Raw genomic sequence first — 24811 nt, forward strand, 5'->3', positions numbered from 1 at the left:
TTCAACCTAATCCTGTTGTGTTCTCATGTAAAAAATGGTTTAGAAAAGTTACCATACTAAGCTGGCTTCTTCAAAACAAGAAAGAAATATGCACATGTACATAGCTGTGGTGGGAAAAGGGATGTAGGAGGGGGAAAACCCATTTTTTAAATAATTCATTTGATTCAGGACCTACAGTAAGTATTTTCACTAAGTACTCTGAGAATCCTCTAACTTAGATGCAGTGGAAGCCTGGTCTTTTCTTATTGTTGAATAAGTAGAATGAGTAGAGGACATTTTAAGTTTTCTTTGTTTTCAGTTCTCAAGAGGAAAAAGAAAAGCATCACAAAAAAAGCAGATTCTATGGAAGGTTATTTGATTCTGAGTTAAATAAAAGTACAATGTTCAGTGATCACCCGAAACAGAACTTCTCAACAGTGCTTGTTCTGAACAGGTCCTGGCTGGTGTGGGCCAGTGGAGTGAGTGCCAGCCTGCAAACCAAAGAGTCGCCGGTTTGATTCCTGGTCAGGGTACATGCCTGGGTTGCGGGCCAGGTCCCTAGTGGGGGACATGCAAGAGGCAACCACATATTAATGTTTCTTTCCCTCTCTTTCTCCTTCCCTTCCCCTCTCTCTAAGAATAAATAAAATCTTTTAAAAAATAAAGTTCTGAACAAGAAGGCAAAATAATTTCACAAAACTTTTATTCACAGAAAAAAATTTCAAGGGTATTTTCAAACACCATAAATTAAGCTGTGAATATATTATGTTTAAATTTAACTCTGGTGAAAAATATAAATCTGTTACTCATGAACTGGGCATTTCTTTCTTCCTGACTTAGATGGAGTCCCTGGGAAAACACAGTCCACATGCCAGTATATTCCTTCTTGCTGTGGTATGCTAACTATGGCCCAAAGAAGGAAATCTGTGCTTGATATCAAACTCCTCTTCTAATGCTAAAAAATACCCAGAACAAAAGTTCACATTTCATCTTTTGTTCTCACTGCCCCCTGTAGCCTACAGTATCTTACTAAAGAAGCATTACACTTAGATTTTCATAACTCTAGCAATGGGAACAAGCTAATGACTTGATCATGATTACAATATGAATAAGATATAAACTTTCTAATTAGACTATTCTTAGAACGCAGAGCTTTTCTTCACTTGCAATTTTATTATATATGACACTCGGCTTGTTAATGAGGAAGCATTATTTGGTCTCGTTTGTTTCTGTATCCAGTTTCTGACTAGTTCATCTTGATTTACAAAGCTATGCATAGTTCTGAAACTGGTTTCTTTAGGTGGATCAACAGTAGAACAAAACAGGTCTTTGTGGGAACTTGCCCTGTGAGTGATGTGTGAGGCAGTCTAAATGGAGATGCTGTACAGAGCTCACATGACTAACAGGCACTACCAAAACCCAAATTTGATTTTCATGTGTTAAGAAATGAATGGAAGTCAGAGTGAGAATAGTACAATCACTTACAAATAGTTTCAGAAAGAGAAAAAATTGTACATCTTGTTTACTATATTTTGGCAAACTATAAAAAGTGAATTCCAGATACATGAACAATGAAAGCTAAGTCTTAGTTCTAGGAATCATTCTGCCTGGAGCAAAAACACATGGCAATGGTGTTTATAACTAACCCTGTTAGGGCAATTAATTTTAGCATATTCCTCAGGGTTGAAGATTCCATGAAAATGGATTTTCAACACCAGTTAGATTTGGATTTTTACTTGAGAATTTCATTTGAAAAATGTTTTTATTTCTTTTTAGAGAGAAAGAAACATCGATTTGCTGGTCCCCTTACTGATATATTCATTGGTTGATTCACGTATATCCCCTGATGGGAACCAAACTCTCAACCTTGACATATTAGGACAACACTCTAGCCAATAGAGCTACCCAGCTAGGGCTAGAAATTTTATTTTTTAAACCTTTTTTAAAAAATAATGAAGGGAAGTAAAATATACCACTGTTCTAATGTTAGCATTTCTGAAAAAATTATGATGTACAGAAAACCCTGGTGAAAGACTGCATTAGTTAGCACTGAATGATACTCAAATTCTTTTCCCCCACAATAGTATAATCCTCCTGTGAAAAGTGGTGGTCCCCAACCTTTTTGGCACCATGGACAGGTTTTGTGGAACATGATTCTCCCACGGACCAGGGGGGATGGTCTCAGGATGGTTCGAGTGCCTTCCATGCAAGCGCGCCTGCCACTGGGAAGCATGTTCCTAACAAGACTGGACCGGTCAGGTAGTGGCCCAGAAGCTGGGGACCTCTGTGTTAAAGGATACTTTATATTAAGATTATTAATAAGATGTAAGCACGCCCAAATATAAATTCAAAACTTGGTTCTGTAAGAACAAAATCCTTCAAAGATCATTTAACTACCTACTTTCTGGATCTTTAAAAGAAAAAGATCTTCAATGGAAGATTCCACTGAACTTAAGAACCTTAGTAAAAGAAGAAAACTTTATTTTCCAGTGAATCCTTTTTTAAAAAAAGTTACAATAAACTTAAGCTGTATCAAAAGATACTCCTACTTAATATATATATGAAGTCTTAAAAATGTCTTGGTTACCACTAATTCATACAACATATTTTATATTAAAAGTTATCCCTGCTTTAAATACTCTGCTGCCAGACAATTCATCTTTGGTAATGTAACGCAGCAATTCCAAAAAGAAATTGGGCAAGGACTTCAACTCCCAAGAAAGTAGCAAGAGTAACTTGTAAATATAACATCAGTAGCAACATGCTGATGCTGAAAAATATTTTATATAACACATATAGTTTTATTTTGGCCATTCAAATACATGTATATAAATATCTCATTATGATTTTATTTAAAATCTCCCTAACAACTAATATGTTGAACATCTTTTCATGTGCTTATTGCCATCATGTATTTTCCTTAGTTGAAAGGTCTATTTAAACCTTCTGCTCATTTTTTTTAACTGAGTTATCTCTTTTCTAATTGACATGTGAGGGCTTACTATATATTCTGCATACCAAGCCTTTATTGATAAGTGCTTTGCAAATATATCCCCCCAATCTGTACTTTTATTTTCATTACCTTAACAGTATTTTTTCTGAGACCTTTCTAGTTTCAATGAAAAACAAATTTTCAATTAATTCTTCCATGCACCATCCTTTTCATTTCAAGTCCAAAAGTTTTTAAAGAATCATGAAAATTTTCACCTACGTTTTCTTCTGGAAGTTCAATAATTTTAAGTTTTACATGTAGTCTATGATCCATTTTAAGTTAATTTTTATACACAGTGCAATATACTGATAGAGGTTCTTTTTAATAATATACGTATGTCCAAGTTCCAGCAACATTGAACTGCACTTGTATCTTTGTCAAAAATTAAGTATGTGCCCTGGCTGGTATAGCTCAGTGAATTGAGCATGGGCCTGTGAAGCAAAGGGTCACCAGTTAGATTCCCAGTCAGGGCACATGCCTGGTTTGCAGGCATGAGAGGCAACCACACATTGATGTTTCTCTTCCACTCTTTCTCCTTCCCTTCCCCTCTCTCTAAAAATAAATAAAAATACTTAAAAAATTAAGTATGTGTAGGTCTATTCCTGAATGCAATATTCTATCACATTAATTTATGCATCTATTCTTTTACCAGTACTACCCTGTCTAGATCACTATAGCTTTAAGGTTTTAAAATCAGTACCACGCTTCTTTCAGCTGTTCTTTTTCAACATTATTTTAGCTATTCTAATTCCTCTGCTTTACATTTTGGAATCAGTTTGTTGATTTCGATCAAAAAGCCTGCTATATTTTTTCTTTATTTTTATTGTTGACACTATAAAAGATGTCCCTCAGTTATAAGATATTTTTCTTTAGCGATATTTTTATAAAATTTCAATGTGAACATGAGCATTTACATGTGTTCACATTATAGAAATTTTATAAAAATACAGATTAAGAAAAATGATCACTCATCAGTGAGATTCTATATTTCTTTCTAGCATTTCAAGCACATATATTTACAGAAATATGCATTGTTTCTGCACATGTTTTACAACTTGTTTTGTCCTTAATTTGTTCACACTAGTATACATATGTATATATATATACATATATATATATATATATGTATATATATATACTGTGAAAGTATGTTAAGATTTTATTTATTTTTAGAGAGGGAGGGGGAAAGAGAAAGAGAGGGAGAAACATCAATGTGTGGTTGCTCTTCACACGCCCCTCAGTGGGGACCTGGCCTGCATCCCAGGCACGTGCCCTCACCAGGAATAGAACCTGCCACCCTTTGGTTCACAGGCCGGTGCGCAATCCACTGAGACACACCAGCCAGAGCTTGAAAGCATGTTTTTATTGGCTGCATTATAGTCTCTCAGAGAAACACTGTAATTTACTTAACCTATTCCCTATAATTTGACAATTTTGTAGTTTCCAATATCTGACTGAATGTATACTTTTTAAATGCAGTACGTTATATGCATCAAGAAATTTCTAATGAATCTGTAAATTCTCATCACATTATATTTGCACATAAAAAGTTTGGTCCCATTTCAAGAAGAGAGTAAAAATAAAAGGAATTTATCAGAGACAAAAACTCATAGTAAAGAATAATTGTCTCTTTCTTGAATCAAGTACTCAATTATTTGGATATTGAAGAAGCAAATGTTTCCTAATATCATCTGTAAAATTTTGCTTTGCTTTTGTATTAAGGCAGCTGAAATTTTAAAAATAATAGAAGATATAAACATTTTCCTTTTAAAAAAGGGAATTAAAATATTTTTGCTATAATCAAATTAGTATTACATTTACTAGACAGAATACCACATCTATATAACCTAAAATGTCAATACTGAGTTCTAGTTGCTTAAAACTTTCAAATTTACAAACTCTTATATAATGTGATAAGAAGTAATACTTTAAATATCTATTAGGTACTCATATAAGAAATACTTTATTTGAGAAAATGGCGGCGGAGTAGGACGGAGCGACTGCAGTTCTCCTACACTTGGGGGAAAATCCTGGCAGATTTACAGAAGAACAGTGCAATCAATTACCCAACCAACAATTCCCCAGCATTTATGAAAATAAGAGACCAGAGATAGTGACTAACNAGTAATAGACAGAAAACTGTACTTGAAAAATAATTAAATTAAAAAATTAAAAAAAAAAAAAAGAAATACTTTATTTGGATAAGTTACTAAGTCTTACTATTTTTATGTATTTTATTATTTCACAAAATGAGCTACTCATAGAAATAGCTCAGAAATACTTCTGAAGGGAGTTCTAGTAGTAAAACTGGTTTTATTGTCATTTAAGGAAAACATATAAAACTAAAATTACTATAGACTTTTAAAATTTATTTTGAAGGGCACTACATCTGTTTAATATAGCTAATTAGATTGGATATCAATATTTATAAGAATTTTTCACAAAAAAATCAGCCTACTCTCCATTAAGCAAAATACTACCCTAGTTATCTGTAATACTTGATACATATACATTCATATATATATTCATAAAAACATAAATATTTGAGTTACCAATATTTGATTTTTTTACTATATAAAGTTTTAATCAAAATATACCTCAGGTACTAAGAGTAAGGCATATTTCTACCACAAGCTAAAATTATTAATTTTCTTCCCCGAAGTCTAGCCCACCTTCCTCTATTGACTCTACATTCCTAATTCCATAAAACACCAATACCAAACTGAGAGAAGGAAAAACAAATACTAGAAACACATAAAATATTCCTCTTGTGCCCTGGCTGGCGTAGCTCAGTGGATTGAGCATGGGCTGTGAACTAAAGAGTCGCAGGTTTGATTCCCAGTCAGGGCACATGCCCGAGTTTCGGACCAGGTCCCCAGTGGGGGCCACGCAAGAGGCAACCACACACTAATGTTTCTCTCTTTCTCCTTCTCCCTCCTTTACCCTCTCTAAAAATAAATCAATAAAAATCTTTAAAAAAACTATATATTTATATTCCTCTTGTTCCATATACTTACACCATAAGCTTTTTCTAGTTAAGAAGTAATACTTGGTTCCCTCTCCCACTTTTTTTTTGTTGCTGTCATTGCTGGAATCTTTAACAAGTAACATCTGCGAAAATAAACAACTGCATTTTCATCCAAAGACTGAATATAAAATGAGTTCCAATCATCCCAAACAGAGAACTATTCTCTCAATAAGTGGGTAGAGCTATTGTCAGCTTCAGTTATACAGAGAGGGTTTATGTAGCATCTACCCAAAGTACCTACTGATTTATTTCAGCAGCCAAGTAAACTATACAGATTTTCACTGGCAACCTTCATGCAAAACTGACACTGAAATGAAGCCACACCTGCCTACGAGCAGAAACACTGTTGCGATATCTTCTTCCAGCAATAAGGAAACCTATTATGAAAGCATTTTATCCCAAAATACTCTAGTTCACTCATTTACTTTTAAGAAAAATTCAAACAAGTAGGTGCTGTGTATTTAGCAAGCAAATATTTCTGTAGGATGTTAATAATTACATCAATGCACTGATAAACTAATCACATCTTTAAAAGGTGTGGACAGTTGAAACAAAGAGCAATCTGGTATGAAGATTTTTCAGTCTCTCCAATTTGTTCTAAAAGGCACAACTCAAAGTGACATAAATGTTGGAAAAAAATTTTTAGGGAAAGACCCACAATGCAATGTTAAAATCATATTATAAGCAGAACATGGAAGGAATAATCTGACAAGGAACATTTTGCCTTTCAATACTTAATACATGGGTACTTAGTATTTTAAGATAATGTGTTTTCAATTACCTTTGAGACATCTTCATTATTAACTATAGGACATTTTTAGTAAATAAGTAACCAAAGAACAACTTCTCTAAATGGAAATAGCCTTATTGTTAGAGCAGTTCTAAGGGAAGTAAGCCTTTTCTTTCTCAGCATTCTGCTGTAAATGACCAAAATGTTAATGGTTTTATCAAGGAGTATTTTTGTCTTTCCTGAACAAAGACTCACCTTACAAAGTAGGATTGTAACCCCAACTCCATTTGCTCCTTCTAGAGCCTTGGCTAACATGTCTTCCTTTTCATCCCCCTTAAAAATATCCATTTCCTGATATTTAATCAGCTCACTCACTCTCATTGTGTCTATGTCTTCAACCTCAGTCTCTATTCAGTACTCCTTTCTATTCACATTATTTTAACTCTTGGTGAAATGAATCTATAACTATAGCCTCAGCAATGAGCTCAATGAGGATTACATCCAAAACCACTGGCATGTTCCCAGTCCTGATGTCTCTCTGGAAGTCACGTGAGATAACCATTTTCCTCCTCGAGAAAATCTTGAAACACCTCAAATTCATGGACTAAATGGTAATCACTATCCTAGCAATAAAATCTGTTTCCACTTCTCCCAAACTTCATCTTTAAAAAGTCTTCTTGTAGGCCCTAGTACAAAATCTCAAGTCACCTGCAACTTTTCCTGTCATTTTACCAAAATGCCAATCCTGACAAATCCATTTTTCCACAATGTCCGGAACTTTGTCTTCTACATACATCCCCCGCAACTTCCTAATATCAGGTCCTCATTTCTGAGCTCCTTAGTAGATGGTCAGGCATAATATCAGGTCTAGGAATACAGCTTTAAAAGAAGAAGAGGTGAGGTGCTTGCCCTTGAGCCAGGAAGCAGGCAGTGCTGAAATGATGAGGGCATACAAACAAAGGGCTGTGGGCTCGTCCTCCACCTACCAAAGCCCAGCGTGGTGCATGAGGAAGGCCCCAGGGAAGCATGAGAAAGTATACGGTCCTTTTGGAAACTGCAAGCAGTGAGGAGCAGCTGGACTGTGAGGAGAAAGGGAGGAATGAGCTAAATTATAAGAGAACTTGTTTGTCAAGTTATACAATTTAGACTCTTAAAGAAGGAAGGGACCTGACTGGACAAGATCCTAAGCAGCAATAAAAGACAGAGGGAAGTACAGAGGTCAGTAAGGAAGGTGCCGCAGTAATGTAGAAATGATACACTAAAACATTAACTTTGGCTGTGGCAGTGATGATAAAGAGATGGACACAGGCATGGCAGATAATAAAGATGAAGAAATTCTTCACCTAGAAATTCTAGATCCAGTCAACGGTTGAAAAGCGATGACTAGTACAGACTTAGAGCAAAACTAAGACTCGGAGGAAGCGTGACTTTTAAGCCAATTCTCAAACCTCAGGATACATAAGACCCACCTGGAAAGCTTATTAAAAATCAGATTTCCAGGCCCTATTTTCTGAGAATGCGATTCTACATACCTCAGGAACTTCTGTTGCACAGACCACACCTTGAGAACTTGTGGTTCTGGACAGGGGAATGCTCTGGAGCAGGAAAGAACTCAGAGGGCAGGCTTCTAGGGTAACAATCCCCCCCTCTCCCAACTTCCTAACACAGACCTAAACGCACAAATTGAGAATATGATCCTTGGGGAGATAGTCATGTAGATTAGACCACCAATTTGAGTATCAAATAAGAAGAAAATCACCCGAGTATTTTTTAAATTATATTTTATCATTTATGTTATTAAAACTGTCCCAGTATTTCCCCCTTCGCACCCCGCCTCCATCCAGCCCTGTCCATTCCTTCCAGCAGTCCCCACACCGTCACCCGTGTCCATGGACCATGCCTATGTTCTTTGGTTACTCTAGTCCCTGTGCTAGACTCTACATCCCCCAAACTATTCTGTAACCACCAACTTGTACTTCTTAATTCTTTCACTTGTTTTACCCACCCCCTGAGGTGTGGGAGCCCGCCAGGCCGCAGGGGACCAAGGACAGAGTCCCCCACTGTGAAAATGGTGGAGGGACTTGGTTTCTGGTCCCTGGAGCCGGCGGGTATCTTGACATCTTCCGGACCTTCTCCTTCTCAGCCTTGAAGGAAAGAACAAGATCTTGGCATATGCGTCATGTTCCAAGAAAGTGATAGTCATGAGGACACTGCTATCTTTGGGCTAATGTTCTCAGGATATGAGAACATCTTGCCCTCTTGATAGCTTTCAGGAGTGTACAAACTTTTGTAAAACAACATTGTTCTCATTTCCTCGCGGCCTTGCTTCAGGCCACTGCAGTTTTGCATATAAGCCAGCAGTTCCGTGAATAAAGTTGCCATTTGCCAGCAGAGCTTATGGTCCTCTCCATTCTTTTAAGTCCCTCGCCTCACCTTGCGACCACCCTTGCTGCTGCGGGCAGCGGCACTGAGGCCCCTCCCATCTGGGGAAAAAACCATCAAAAACGTTTTCTGTATGCATGGTTGTTTCTGTTGTTTTTATTTTTTTAAGAATTGTTAATAGATATGTACTTATTACCATTTTGTTGTTCATATTTTTATCTTATTATTATTAAAGAAGACCTTTTAACTTTTCACACAATACTGGTTTGGTGGTGATGACTCCTTTAGCTTTTTCTTATCTGGGAGGCTCTTTATCTGCCCTTCGATTCTAAGTGATATCTTTCCTGGGTCGAGTAATTTGGGTTGTACATCCTTCCTTTTTATCACTTTGAATATTTCTTGCAATTCTCTTATAGCCTGCAAAGTTTCTGTTGAGAAATCAGCTGCCACACTTAAGGAAGCTCCCTTACAGGTAAGTAACTGCTTTACTATTGATGGATGCTTTTAAGATTCTGTCTTTAACCTTTGGCATTTTAATTATGATGTGTCCAGGTGTGGGCCTCTTTTGAGTTCATCTCTTTTCAGACTCCCTCTACTTCCAGGAGGAAGTATGTCTTATATGTCTGTTTCCTACACCACATTAGGGAAGTTTTCTTTCATTATTTTACCACATAGGTTTCCAATAACTTGCTCTCTCTCTTCTCCTTCCTGCACTTGCATGATGGGAATGTTGGTACTCCTGAAGTTGTCCCAGAGGCTCCTTACACTATCCTCAATTTTTTTTTTATTCTTGCTGTTCCGATTAGTTGTTTTTTTGCTTCCTTATATTCCAAAATATAAGGATTTCATTCTTGGCTTCATCCACTCTACACTTGTTTCCCTGTATATTGTTCTTTATTTCAATTACCATACCCTGTGTTTCTGACTAGATCTTTTTCATGCTGTTGAGGTCCTCACTAAGTTCCTTGAGCATCCTTATAGACAGTGTTTTAAATTCTGCATTTAGTAAAGGGCTTAACTCCACTTTCTTTAGTTCTTTTTCTAGAGTTTTATTCTGTTCTTTCATTTGGGCCACATTTCTTTGTCTCATTTTGGCAGCCTTCCTGTTTGTTTCTATGAATTAAGAAAAGCTGCTACATCCCCCAATCTTGGTAATGTGGCTTAATGTAGTAGGTGTCCCTGTTAAGGTACAGTGGCACAGCCTCCTCTATTACCCAAATTGGGTACTCAAGGTGCACTCAGTGTGGGCTACATATACCCTCCAGTTGAGCCTTGATTGCTGATGGAACATCCAAGGTCAACTACCACTCGTATTCTATCCAGGGTCACACAGCATAAGCTACAAAGTAATCTGCAGGTGACTGTTACTTCTGCTGGGCTTGGAGATGTCCAAGTGAGGTGAAGCTTTGAAGCAAGGCTGGCTACTGCTAGTGCTGGGCCTGGGGCAATTTATACAGAGAGATATGGGGCTTGCTGAAGCCAGATGCTGCTGTTTGAGAGAATTTAAGAAAATCTGAAGCATGGTCCAAGACAAGTCATTTGTATGGAAAAGCCACTGGAAACAGCTTGGATGGGCCCGGAAGTTGGGTGAGGCAGGGCCTCAGGGAATCACCAGGGTGGGGCAACCAGTATGAGCCAGACTGATGGAATCTCAGATATGGTACCTGCCAGCCAGCCCTGGTGCTCTGTGAGGGGGGCTCAGAAAGGAACATCAGCCTCTGCCAGCACTTCAAGTTGGAAGAAAGCTGCCCCCCAGCTCTTGGCCTGATGCCAACAATTTAGTTGCTACCCATATGTCTCTGATGCTTTTCAATCTGCTACCCCAACACTGGAGCTCGGAGGGCATGAGTCCAAGTATGTACACAGGCCCTTTAAAAGGAACAACCTGGTTTCTATATTCCACAGCCTCAATCCCCACTGGTTTTTACAGCCAGGACACTTATCTTTCTGGCACTGGAATTCTGTTGGGGGCCTGGTGTGGGGCTGGGACCACTTGCTCCTAAGATCTCCCTCCTGACTTAGATCTGCCACATATGGGTGTGGGACTAGTCCATTCTGTATCTCCGCTCCTCCTACCAGTCCTGATGTGGTTTCTTCTTTAATTCCATAGTTGTAGGACTTCCACTACTCACCTCGATTTCCGTTGGTTCTGAATGATTTTTATTCTATAGTTCAGTTGTAATTTTGATATAGTTGTGTGATGAGGCAAGCCATGTTTACGTACACTGCCATCTTCCAAAGCATTTTTTGTGTGGTTTGAGGACCATGCATGTTAGAACCACCTGTGAAGCTTCTTAAGCATGATGATTCCTAGACTAAACCCCAAGATTTACTGAGAATTTCTGGCAACTGTAATTCTTCATTTTATACAAGTTTTTCCAGATGATTCTTAGGCATGCCAAAATTTAAGAACCACTACCTGAGACAGCTACTGCAAATGGACATTTTTAGAGAGAAGAATGTATTTCCTCTCATTTCTGCCACAGGGAGTATTACTATTAAAGAGGTGACATTTTTCCTTAGAAAGTTATGATTATTACAGTTGAAACACTACAAGTTAGTATGGTAGAAACAGTAATAAATAAAATGTATACATACAAGTTCTGCTCCATGGGGCTGGCCCCTGCATAGCACCTTGTCCACAATACTCATGGATGGTCCTTGCAGTTGATTGGCCTGGGGGTCAATATCACTGACATGCCGACTGCAATCTAGGCTCAAATACATACAGCAAGAGGGTGCACACAGCCCACAAGGGAGTGTTCACCTAGAGTACCTGGCTCTGGTGACCAGGGAGAGCATGCCACTGGGCCCTACAGGATACTTACTGTGTAAGGTCACCCTACCAAGACTGGAGACATAGCAAATCTACCTAATACACTAAAACAAACACTGAGAGATGGACAAAATGTGGAGACAAGAAACATGCTCCCAATGAAAGAATAGGAGAAATCTCCAGAAAAAGAATGAAATGTAACAGAGGTAATCAAACTACCAAATACAGAGTTTGAAACAATGGTTGTAGGGATGCTCAGGGAACTCAGTGAGAACTTCAACAGCATTAAAAAAAGACAGAAACTGTAAAGAATTGGTCAGAAATGAAGAATATACTAACTAAAATTTAGAATACACTACAAGGAATCAATAGATTAGATGAAGCATGATCAAATAAATGAACTGAAAGAAAGTAACAGCAAACACCCAATCACAGCAGAAAAAAAAAAAGAATTTTAAAAAATGAGGAAAGTCTAAGGGACCTCTGGGATAACATCAAGAGATAACATCTGCATCACAGAGGTATCAGGAGAAAAGAGAGAGCAAGGGTTTGAGATATTATTTACCTATTTGGAGAAATAATGATTGAAAACTTCCCTAACTTGATAAAAGAAAAATACACACAAGTCCAGGAAGTGCAGAGAGTCCTCAAAGAAGCCCACACCAAGATACAAAATAATTAAAATACCAAAGGTTAAAGACAAAGAATCTTAAACGCAACAACAGAAAAGCAGTTAGTTACCTACAAGAGAGCTTCCATAAGACTCTCAGCTGATTTCTTAACAGAAACTTTGCTGACCTGAACTGAAGTGTCAATCAATGTATGAATGGATAGAGAATTGGTATGTATATACAATGGAATATGACTCAGCCATTTAAAAAATGAATTTTGCCATTTGGAACAACATGGATGGATCTAGAGGGTATTGTGCTGAGTGAAATAAGTCAGAGAAAGACAAATGCCATATGATTTCACTTATACGTGGAATCTAAAAAACAAAATAAATGAAAAAGCAGACCAGAAATAGACTCATAGATACAGAATACATTTTGAGAGTTGCCAGGTGGGGGGGAATAGCAGTGGATGGTTGAAAAAGGTAAGGGGATTAAGAAGTACAAATTGGTATAGTTACAGAATAGTCAAGGGGATGTAAAGTATAGCATAGGGGATAGAATCAATAATATTATAATAGCTTATAATATTAAGCTATTATACTTATGGTGTCAGATGGGTACTAGACTTATCAGGGTAACCACTTCAAAAGTTATATAAATGTCTAATCACTGCACTGTACACCTGAAACCTATAAAATATTATATATCAACTGTAATTGTAAAACACAAATTATTTTTTAAAAAATGTTTATGTGGTTGTCAGCTACAAAGATATTTGTGGAGCACTGCACGGAGGTTAACAGTGTGAATCTGGGCACAAGTTTCAAATCACACCTCCATGTTAGCGAGTTCTCTCTGCCTGTTCCCTCATTTATACAGAAAGAATATCTATCTTACAGTTACGTTTTCCTTGGTAAATTGTATGTACCAAATAAATGTTGGATATTGTTTAAAAATTTTTATATAGTATACTCTGCTTATCAACTAGTATTCAGTTAATTATATCATTTCCTAACAGCTACCTTAGGGGATAAATAATATTACTACCTTTTACAGAAGAAGAAACAAATCCAGATAGGTTTAACAATATACCTATGATTACACATCTATAAAGAAATACAGCCATGGTTCAAGACCATGGCCTCTGACTGCAAAGGACATTATTCCGCCCTACTATTCCATATTGCCTCAATTTTAGAAACTAAATCTCAGACTGATTCATAATTTCACCACTGAGAGCACTTCTTTGAGAACATGCATTCTCATTTCCAAACAAGTGATTTAATTTTTGAAAGTGTGGTGACTAGACTATTTGCATGCTAATTTAAGAAGCTTTTCCAAAATGTTATACTAAAAGGCATCACCCCCCAAAATAACTCCCCTCAACTTCTCACTCTGTATTTCCCAAGTGCCTTAACTCAGGCATCATATGCACTGCACAGAAACCATCTGTTTTCTACTCTCATTTCCTCATGGTCTAGGGAAATGGAATTTATGTCAGTAGTTTCTGGTCTTTATTCCTTGTCCCAGAATTTAAACACATGGAAAGCTGGAATTTCTTCTTCACTCTTTTCTATGTGTTAATCCTGCCTTAGTTATAAGATCAAATGTCAGACCCAATCTCAATTACCTAGGGAAGCTAAAATTACAAACACACTGGGAAATCTGGGTAATTTCTAGATCAGTGATTCTCAACCTTTGCTTCTGCCTCTACTATTCACAATCTCATGTTACTCATCAAATTTAGAAACTAGTATATCTTAATTAGTAGGACAGTAATGATTATTTTGGAGAAGGACAGAGAAGACAGATCCTAATACATTCTCTCCCAACAGAGAATGTCCATATCAAAACTAAGACAGAGGTAAATAACATATGAGGTAAAAAATGGATTTCTATCTTCTCAAGAGATCTTCTACTATACTTATCATTTAACTCTCTGCCTGGTTGTTTACAGTTCCTGGTCAATGTGTTTTTGCTTACTCATGCCCTCGAGTGACTTCACATACATGAGACATGTCTGTACTTTGGCCAGGTGTCTATACAACAGCATGCACAGGACAGAGTTGGTCACGTGATTTATTACAAAACAGGTCTTTTTGGTTTTAATTTTAAAATGAAACAAACCAAATAATTTTTACACAAAAAACTACTATCATATGTCTATAAACCTCATGCCTAATCCTTTATAAAAATTCTCTCTGCTGCTATTCTTAGAACATTCCTGTGGCTGGGGCAGGCATAATTATCTTCATTTTCCAGATGAGAAACCTGAGGCTCAGAGAATTAAGAGATTTGCTTGAGGTCACATAATTAATCAGGAGCAGCAGAGGCAGAACCCATAAAAAGATGCCTTTCAGTTTAGGGCATTCTATTAAAGTGACAAGTAGAAAGTATTTTCCTACAGCTTTCAAGGTTTTCTAAATATTAACAGCTCACAATTTGGCAGAGTACACATATCAATTTGTACTGTGTTTCAACTTAAATTCTAACACTAGTCTACTGTTTTGCAGAGGGTCAAAGCCACCGGCTTGTTCCTATGGTATCCATGCAGTAGTACACATTATTGGTTTTAAAAACACAAGACAAAATTTAAAGATAAAAAATTTCATTAGGGACACAAAATTTATGTTTGCTAAGCAATGTTGTAAAAGAGGAGTCTTACTTTTCTATCACACTCCTCACAGATTTTTCAATTCGCTACATTCTAAGCATTAAAGGGAAATGAACTGGTAAGCCCCATGTGCTAGCTCCGTACAATTCAACTGGAATGCAAAAAGCTCAAGCCACAGTAGTGCAGTGTCATGAGGTGGCACACATGGTTTTATTAGCACTCATTAAAAGTGAGTCACATTTTGAGATCTTGTTCAACCGGAATGGTATGCCCCAAGTTAGTGATCTTAAAAGAGACAAACTACTGACTTTGTTTCACAATGTTAAACAAAAGAGAATCATCATATTCACTTCCTCTTACTAGCATATTTATAAGTTTATGGATTTAACTCCTTCAACCATAATAATCGGTAATGTCCACAAACCAAATGATTTTACCTTTTAAAATAAATCAATATTGTAAGTCATTTGCTTGGGGGGAGTGTAAGTATAATTACCATACTGAAGCTAGTTAACTTCTTCAAAGATGCCCAGTTGTCTTGTTTTGGTCACATTAGTATGTCACACGTATAACCTATGTACGCTGACAACTGATTCAGGGGTCAAGTCACATCAGGAAACAACTGGGCTCGTGCCATGACTCATTGGTTCAGAGCTCAGTATTCGCACGTGACCTACCTAACCCCAGTTGACAGTATTTACTCACTCTTAAAAGAAAAACAAAGATGTTTTTGATGACAAGCATATAGAAAGCTAAGAGATAAAATTAAGGTATATTCTGAATGACAAAAGCAAATCACCTATAACAAAACATTACTACATTCTGTTTGACCAGATTGTTTAATATCTGAAAGGGAGACCCATATTTATTTTTACTAATTTGTAGAGCTGATGTAAGTTACCCACGGTCACAAAGAGGGACTCAGTGGCCACACTAGGAGTCGGAGAGTAGTCTGCTCCTGACGCTGCCCTGACTCCGAGCTCAGGACTCTCCCAACACATCAGGCCATAAAATGTGTCACGGGTTAGGATTTAATACAGCACGCACTGTGGCTATCTCTCTGCTGTCTGTAGGAGCAATCTGAAAAAGTATAAGCATGTACTTATCACTACACTAGGCATCTCAAGGATTCATAGAATTTATGATACAGTCCCCTCCTCACAGTGCTTAAAATCTAGCTGGAGAGATGAAAGTAATGGTTACTAAGTAAATTTGGAGAGCAAGGAATATTTGCTCAAGTTTAAATGGTGCTTAAAATAAGAGATTAACTGGCTGGCTTTTTCAAGCTGGGCTCATGGTTGGACTGAGGGGGACTCACCACAGATTCAGGTGATTCACCACTGATTGGCAGCCATGACTTATGGCAGATAAGTCACTCGAGTACTCCTGGCAAATTTGCAAAGGTGTCATGGAATAGGGAAGGCGTTTTATGTTTTCAAAGACCACTGTTAAATCTTAGGTAAGTAGGTCCTCAAAAGGTTTCAGATCAAAGTCTAAAGTGATACGCCGCAAGCTTAATTTAGAACAGCTACCCATCTTCCTTCATAAATTCCTCAGGACATCTCCTGGTCACATATTAAAACTAGAGTTTTACTGGAAAAATCTTAACTTCCATCTGTATTGTATCACAGATTTACAAACTGTTCAGCTGCATCAATTTAATCCTATCTACTTTATATCTTCAACTTATTTAACGTTCTTTTCTGCTTTTTCAGTTTTCTAATATTGTAGTGTTATTTTTTATTCTGTCGTTTCACTGAAACTCGGGGAAAACAAAAAGATAAATGCCTGTTTTCAGTCAACCGTTTTGACTTAGAAGCCTAAGTAAAATTTGACGTAAGTCTCTTACTTAGTAGCTAAAAGAAGGCCTTAATAAAGATGTCCCTAGGGAAGCCTTAAGATTAGAGTTAACCACCACTGTAAATCAGGGAGTTTCCTATTTAAATTTACTAGGGAACAGTTGCCCTTGAAGTCATCACATGAGTGTCAAAAAATTGCTCATGGTTCAATAAGAGTTTAAATTAAAGCAACAGCATCCCTATGCAAAAGCAAAAATAATATTTTAATATAGATGATAGATAACAATTTATCCCACTTAACTATTTAAGATTTTATTTATTTATTCTTAGAGCGAGACGAAGAGAGGGGAAAAGAGAGGAAGAGAAACGCTGATCAGCTGCCGTTCACATGCCCCCAGCCAAGGACCCGGCCCACAGCCCAGGCATGTGCTCTGACAGGAAATCAAACCTGCAGCCTTGTAGTATCCAGAGGAACAGCTAACCCACTGAACCACACCAGTCGGGGCCCACGTGACTACTTTAACTTTATTAAAAACTAGATCTAGCACCATGTCCTATAAGCTTTCAAATTTACAGGAAACATGGTATCAAATTATGATAATGTCTTACAATAAAGGCTAATGACAGTACACAGAACATTCACATATATGAATATATACCAGGATGTCAAGTATTACTCAAATTGATGACTTCAGTGATATGAGTAATTTCAAAACAAGCCAGCTACTTGATAAAAGATGGCTAAGCACTTACCAACATATAAATCCTTACACAACAAAAAAAAGTGTTTAAAATAATCCCTAGCTTAGCTTGGTATTTCATATCCACAATGTTGTAAATGGCCTATATCACCAAATGACCTTTAAAACCAGATCTGACTACTATAAGGTTACAATAGACTTCTACTGCTAACAGAATATATTTACCAGAAATTATTATACATACATAGCTCCATCACCTACAAGACTACTTCCTTGTTAATGGCATAAGACTCTGCCAAAGTAAAAACAAATAAAAAGGAGAAGAAAACAGCAAAAGTACGATTTACTTCAAAAAACAATCTGATTATATCAACTTTAGAATGTAAACCCAACTATTCCAACTTGGTAAGATATCCAAAAAATGTATACCATAAAGTACCAAAAATGTCATTCAACCTCACAAGTAGATAAAGTGGAAGACAGTTAGGTCTGAGGTTGAAATAATCAGCTCCAAAGCTATGGGGAACTTCGAATTTACTCTTGGTATTTTTAGAAGCAAAAAATCCTACAGATACTAAATTAATCACTGTTGGGAAATCAAATCATAACAATTTCTTTCAGCCAAAGAAGTATTATAAGCATTACAAAGAAGTAGTATAAGCATTAGGATGCTTAACTACATCCACTAACACCATTTCTAAAAAGAGAAGCTGGTCACCTGGGTAACCTGTACCCCTCTCTCTCCTGGGCCCTAAAAAGCTGTGACTATTTTTAAATACTTCATATTCATGAACTTCCGGTAAAGACAGAGGCATAGGTAGACATGCTTCCCCTCCTTGGGCAACGACAAGAAGAATCACAACTAACTTCAAAACAAAAAACACCCAGAACTGCCAGAAAATAGAACTGTATGGAAGTCAGACAACCAAGGATTTAAGGAAGCCATAGCATCCAGACGAGTAGGAGGGGTGGAGCTGAGGAGCTGGGGCAGAGAGGACACGGTTTGGTGTGGACAGGCTGTGGCAGGTGGACGGGTGCCCCACATCTCTGTGTGGTGGATAAAAATCGGGAGGGATACCTTGGGAGTGAGCTACCCCAGTTCCAAACCAGGCCATGCAGCCCAGGGTTCTAGCACCAGAAAGAAAAAGCCTCATAACGTCTGGCTGGAGAAAGCAGTGGGGTTTAGGGCAACAGAAGAAACTGCCGGTTACTCAGGACAGTCCATTTAAAGGGTCCACACTGTCTTAAAACCTATGCAAACCCACCCACTCTGGGATTCAACACCAGGGCATCAGCTGGAAGGCGGCCAGTTGCATTTGGGCAGTGGGTGAAGTGACAGGAAGTGGGGCAAATGGCAGACAAGCCTCCAGAGGCCAGGCAGCAGCACAGTCCCCTCTCCAGCCCCTCCCCCTGCACAGAGACACAAAGTAGTGAAGCTGGTTGCCCAGCCCTGGCGAATACCTAAGGTTCTGCCACACACAACTTAACAGGTACACTAACACAGGGAGTCAAAGCAGCTCTACCTAATAAACAGCAACAAACAAAGGGAGGCTGCCAAATTGAGGAGACAAAGAAATATGGCCCAAATGAAAGAACAGAACAAAACCCCAGAAAAAGTATTAAATAAAATGGAGATAGCCAACCTATCGGATGCAAAGTTAAAACCTTGGTGATCAGGATGCTCAGAGAGATCACTGAGTATGGTAACAACATAAAAGAAGAAATGAAGGTTACACTAAGTGAAATCAAGAAAAATCCACAGGGAAACAACAATGAAGGGAAGGAAGCTGAGATTCAAATAAATGATTTAGAACAGAAGGATGAAAAAAACATTCAACCAGAACAGAATGAAGAATCCAGAATTCAAAAAGATGTGAAGAATATAAGACTCTGGGACATCTCCAAAAGTGTCAACATTGGAATCACAGAAGAGGAAAAGCAAGAAAATGGAAAATTCATTTGAAAAAATAATGAAAGAGCCCTGGCTGGTGTAGCTCAGCGGACTGAGAGCGGGCCTGCGAACCAGAGGATCGCAGTTCAATTCCCAGTCAGGGCATATGCCTGGGTTGCAGGCCAGTTCCTGGCAGGGGGCACAGGACACATTGTGTGTCCCCGGCAGAGGCAACCATACATTGATATTTCCCTCCCTCTCTCCTTCCCTTTTCCTCTAAAGAAAAATAAATGAAACCTTTAAAAAAATAATGAAAGAAAACATCCTTAATTTGGTAAAGGAAACAGCTATACAAGTCCAGGAAGCACAGAGAGTCTCAAACAAGTTGGACCCAAAGAGGACCACAGCAAGACACAGACAGCATAAGTAAAATAAGAAGGGTTAAAGAGGAAGAGATATCTTAAAAGCAGCAAGAGAAAAGCAGAGAGTTACATACAAAAGAGGTCCCCTAAGCTGACAAGCTGGTTTCTCAAAAGAAATTTTGCAGGTAAGAAGGGAATGTCAAGAAGTCTTCAAAGTGATGAAAAGTAAGAGTCTGCATCCAAGATGACTCTACCCTGCAAGGCTATCATTCAGAATGAAAGGGCAGATAAAGCCCTTCCTTTACCTTCCCAGACAAGGTAAAGCTAAAGGAGTTCATCATCACCAAACAATTACGATATGAAATGTTAAAGGGACTTATTTAAGAAAAAGATCAAAACTATGAACATTAAAATGACAACAAATTCACACTATCAACAACTCAATCTAAAAAAACAACAAACTAAGCCAACAACTAGAACAGTAACAGAATCATAGGTATGTAGATCATTTGGAGGGTTATCAGCTGAAAAGGGGAAGGCAGAGAATGGGGGGAAAGGTACAGGGAATAAGAAGCATAAATGGTATGTACAAAATCGACAGGGGGAGGTTAAGAATAGTATAGGAAATGGAGAAGCCAAACAACTTATATGCATAACCCATGGACATGAACTAAGGGGCGAGGGGAGATTGATGGAGGGAAGGAGGGTACTTGGTGGAGGAAGGTAAAGGAGGAAAAATCAGGACAACTGTAATAGCATAATCAATAAAACATACTTAAAAATAAAGCATTTCATATTCCTCAAGATCATGGTTACATTTCAGAGAGTGGTAGTAATGAGGAGAGGCCAGTACATTCTCTTGATCTGGGTACCTGGTTACATGACTGCCGACTTTGTGAAAATTCATTGAACTCTATTGTGATTTTGGCACTTTTCTGTGTTTGTATGTTATACTTCAACAGAAGTTTATTCAATGAAAATGCTTCATATTTACCTTTCCTCCACTTTTCAAAGTAGTTACTTATTGAAGGATTCACATCTTCTTAGTACCGGGGATTCAACAAAGACAGGCGAATTACCAAAGATCAATAATCCACTGTACAATGTCAATAAGAACTACTTGATTTCCATTCCTTCATCGCACAAGATAGAACTGCAGCCACGGGTGCATATTATACTCCATGAGTAGTTAAAAAATACTTGAGTCCCTGTTCTCTAAGAGATAGAAAATATGCCTGTATGTGTGTGTGAGAGCAAAAGCCAAGCCTTGCATACTAGTAACTAGTAAGACATGCACCGTATGTGTGGTGAGGGCAATAAATGCCACGGGGAAGGAGACATTCCAACAGGATTCATCAGGAAAGTCACTCACTGAGGGAGCAGCATGTGACCATGATGAACACCTTAGCGCAGATGAAGGAACGGACCAGCATTTACAGAGTACTTAGTGCCAGGGGCCATGTGAGCATTTCCATAAACCTTCCTCTCACAATACAGCTAAACCCACTGGACCCTAACAGGTTAAGAAATTTGTTGAAGATCATACAGCCAGTAAATAGCAGAGAATCTGACCCAAATCTTTTGATTCCAAGATCGATATCTTCTACCACAACATACTGACAGTCTTAAACAAGAGCTTCATACCTTTGGCCAAAAATCCAAAAGCATCTGAAATCTGACAACCGACAAGAAATTTTCCTACCCAATACGTACACTTCAAAATATTTTTATTCTTCAAAGTAACCTGACCAAAACCAAAGTAAAACAGACTACATCTGCTTACAAGAACACTGGCCTAAACTGACTAATGCTGGAATTTTAATTGACAGCTTGAGATCAACCCATTTGGCTATCTTTATTTTTAAGATTTTATTTATTTAGTTTTAGACAAAGGGGAAGGGAGGGAGAGAGAAAGAGGGAGAGAAACATTGATGTGAGAGAGAAACATCGATCGGTTGCCTGTCACATGCACCCCCTGCCCAGAGACAAAACCTCAACTCAAGTGCCGTGACAGGGAATCAAACCAGCAACCTTTTGCTTTGCGGAAGATACCCAACCAACCGAGCTGCACTTGGTCAAGGCTCATCTGGCTATTGTTTTTACCAAACAGGTCTTAGTTAAGAACAGTCTTCTAACCAGAGAGCCTATTACATAAGAGAGGCTTTCAGACTTGTGATTTTGCCATCACACAATTTAGTATGTTTGTTTTGGAAATAAGCATAAATGCCTATTTATAATCTTGTTTTGGAAAAACTCCTTCAGACTCTTGGCCTTTTTTCCCCTTCCTTCTTTCTTTTCAGATGACCTTTATTCATTCACTCAAACATTACTAAGAAAATTTCAAAGTGTTCAAATTCTCCCCTCAAAAATAAGGAAAAGAGAAGCCTCAATTTCAAGAGTCCCCAGTGCAACAACATTTTTACCTGATACTTCATTTCATTTTGTTTTTAGATTAAACTCCTTCAACTGCCTGACCCATAACCTACAAAACCATCAGCACCCATTCTTCTTTCTCTTATTCCATTCATCCACCTGACTCCATTCAACTTCTCCTGGCCCCCTTCATCCCCAAGACATACTATCTCCTTGAGGATAACACTTTGTCAGTTATTCCATCTCTCCCTTTATTTCTGATTGATTGTGATACTCCCCTGTTCTACCTTCATCACGGCATTTAACTCACTGTTAGAATTATTTATTTACCTTATTTAATCACTAACTACTTATATAATGCCTCCCACACAGCAATTCTTATGTAGCAATTCTTGAGAATGTAAAGAAAATCTTTCCTTCATAGAAATTATATTCTACAGTGGGCTATAAATAAAGCAAACAAGTAAAAAAAACCAGTATGTTAAAAAGTAATGAGGTTATGAAAACTAACATAATGTAACAACTCATAGTATCGATGATAAACTGAAACACACAAGGTGAGAAAAGGCCAAGAACCAAGGATGATTCTTCTATTTCTGGTTTGAGAAACTGGGTAAATGGTGGGGTTGTGTACAGAGTTGGAGAACATTACAGGAGAAAAGGTCTGGGAGAGAAAAATGAAGATTTCTTTCTTTGCCATGTTAAATTTAATATGCCTTTTGGATTATTCGGAATAGAAATCGAGTAGGTAGTTTAACAATAACTCTGCGAACAGGGGCACGTTGGCCTGGAGTTCCAGATCTCAAAGGTATTAGTGTAAAGATGGCATTTAAAACCCTGGACTGAGCTGAATGAAGACATTATCTCAGGAGACCAAGAGGCAAATGCTGCTGAGCAACTGAATGAGAGGAGAACTGAGCATTACCAACCAAGGATTTGGAAAGTGAGATCAATGACCTTGACAAGAGCGGTTTTGGTGAAACAGGGATAGACACAATGGGAGGTAAAGAAGTGGAGAACCAGAGGCTTTTCTATTGAGAGGAAGAAAATATAGGGTGGAACTATAAAAGAACACGGATTCTCCCTAAGGAGAGTTTTTTAAAGAAAATGAAATACCCCATTAGAGATGGAAAGTCTGATGACGCAGGAGAACATGGGCAACAACTAAGGAGCCTTAAGTCCTTTATGGACAGAACTCCAGTATTCAGTAGAAGGGCTAGACTCAGGAGAGACAGGCCTTTCACCCACTGTAACAGAAAGGCAGCACATATGGGAACAGATACAGGCAGTTTGGTACATGTGATGTTAGGGTAACAGAAAGCTGGATCTAAAAGCAAGGTTAGGATTCTCTCAGGCGAATACCACAGAGGGAAAGAAGAATAAGGGAACTGAGACATATGCAAAAAAAGCAGTAATTAGTGGAGCATGCACTCCAAGCTAGGTAAGGCAGGAAAAGAGGGGCATGAATGAAGTACAGTGAAAAGTGGAAGGCCTGACCAGAGTAGCCAATGAAGTTAAAAATACAGGGTCCCTAACAAAAAATACAGGATCAGGAAACGCACCTTTTTTATTACAAAATCATAAGCAGGTAATTCTATAATTTAACAATATCACACTCTAGCACACCATATGACTGTGTAGGTAAAATGTTCAAATTATAACTATAAACTATTACACCCCTGTTAGTTATTAGACCACCAATCACACTCAAGCAGGCCTTACTTCTGCAGGACTATCTATCTATCTTAGGAATAAGGAAACCAAGAAAGGCATGGTGGTCAGTATTTTTTTAAAGAACTTGTGAGTGGAGCAATTAAAAGCAATAAGAGAGTTTAAGGTTTTTGACCACCGAAGTAGATTTCCAAAGTGGGGGTGGGGGGAATTTAAAGCTGAGAGATCAAATGCTGGATTATCCATGTGGGTATAGCAATCACTAAACACGACAGGAATTGTGGAAAAGCAGTGAGCCAGGTACAAACGAGGAGACATAACCAGAAAGGACGGACATATCTGCAGGGCATAACAGTGTGATGGAACGTATTTCTGAAGAGCTGGGGTTCTGAATGAGGAAGAAATAGACTGAAGCGGCAATGGGAGAAAGTGGGGGATGGTGCAGCAAACACCATTATGTAAGGCTACAAGGAAACACAGTCAGGTAGGGCAAGGAAGTGAGAGAAATACTATGTCTCTATTTGATGATAATAAACTATCAATTAGGATGCAAACTAGAATGATGAGGGCGGGGCCCATTGAAAGTTTGGAAGACTGCATCAAGTTAGATATGCATAAAACCAAATGAGAATCAAATTTCTCAGTAGTAATGGTCAACCTGGGGATCTTGGACAGAAAAAAAACAAACCCAAATCAAATAAACAAATACTTTTTCTAAGCTTTGTGCGAGCAGCTCAGTATCTTTCCAATAAATTCCCGTTCTGCTTAAGTTAGCAACTAAGAAATCCTACTGATAATTACCTTCACGTAGAAGGCCGTGCATGTATCAGACAAGTTCAGAAAAGGAATGTTTATTTAATTTATTCACTATATTTAAGTGCTATTTGGCCTAGAGTGAT

General features: G+C 38.0%; 1 protein-coding gene across 1 annotated transcript in view; it reads right to left on the reverse strand.

Moving 5' to 3' along the window:
* The window catches only part of CUNH9orf85 (chromosome unknown C9orf85 homolog), a 52929-nt gene that overhangs the window by 22272 nt on the left and 5846 nt on the right, over positions 1 to 24811 (reverse strand). The window lies entirely within an intron of this gene.

The sequence above is a fragment of the Sturnira hondurensis genome, unplaced genomic scaffold (assembly GCF_014824575.4).
Source record: "Sturnira hondurensis isolate 20B ecotype Veracruz unplaced genomic scaffold, ASM1482457v3 Scaffold0013515, whole genome shotgun sequence".
Taxonomy (NCBI): domain Eukaryota; kingdom Metazoa; phylum Chordata; class Mammalia; order Chiroptera; family Phyllostomidae; genus Sturnira; species Sturnira hondurensis.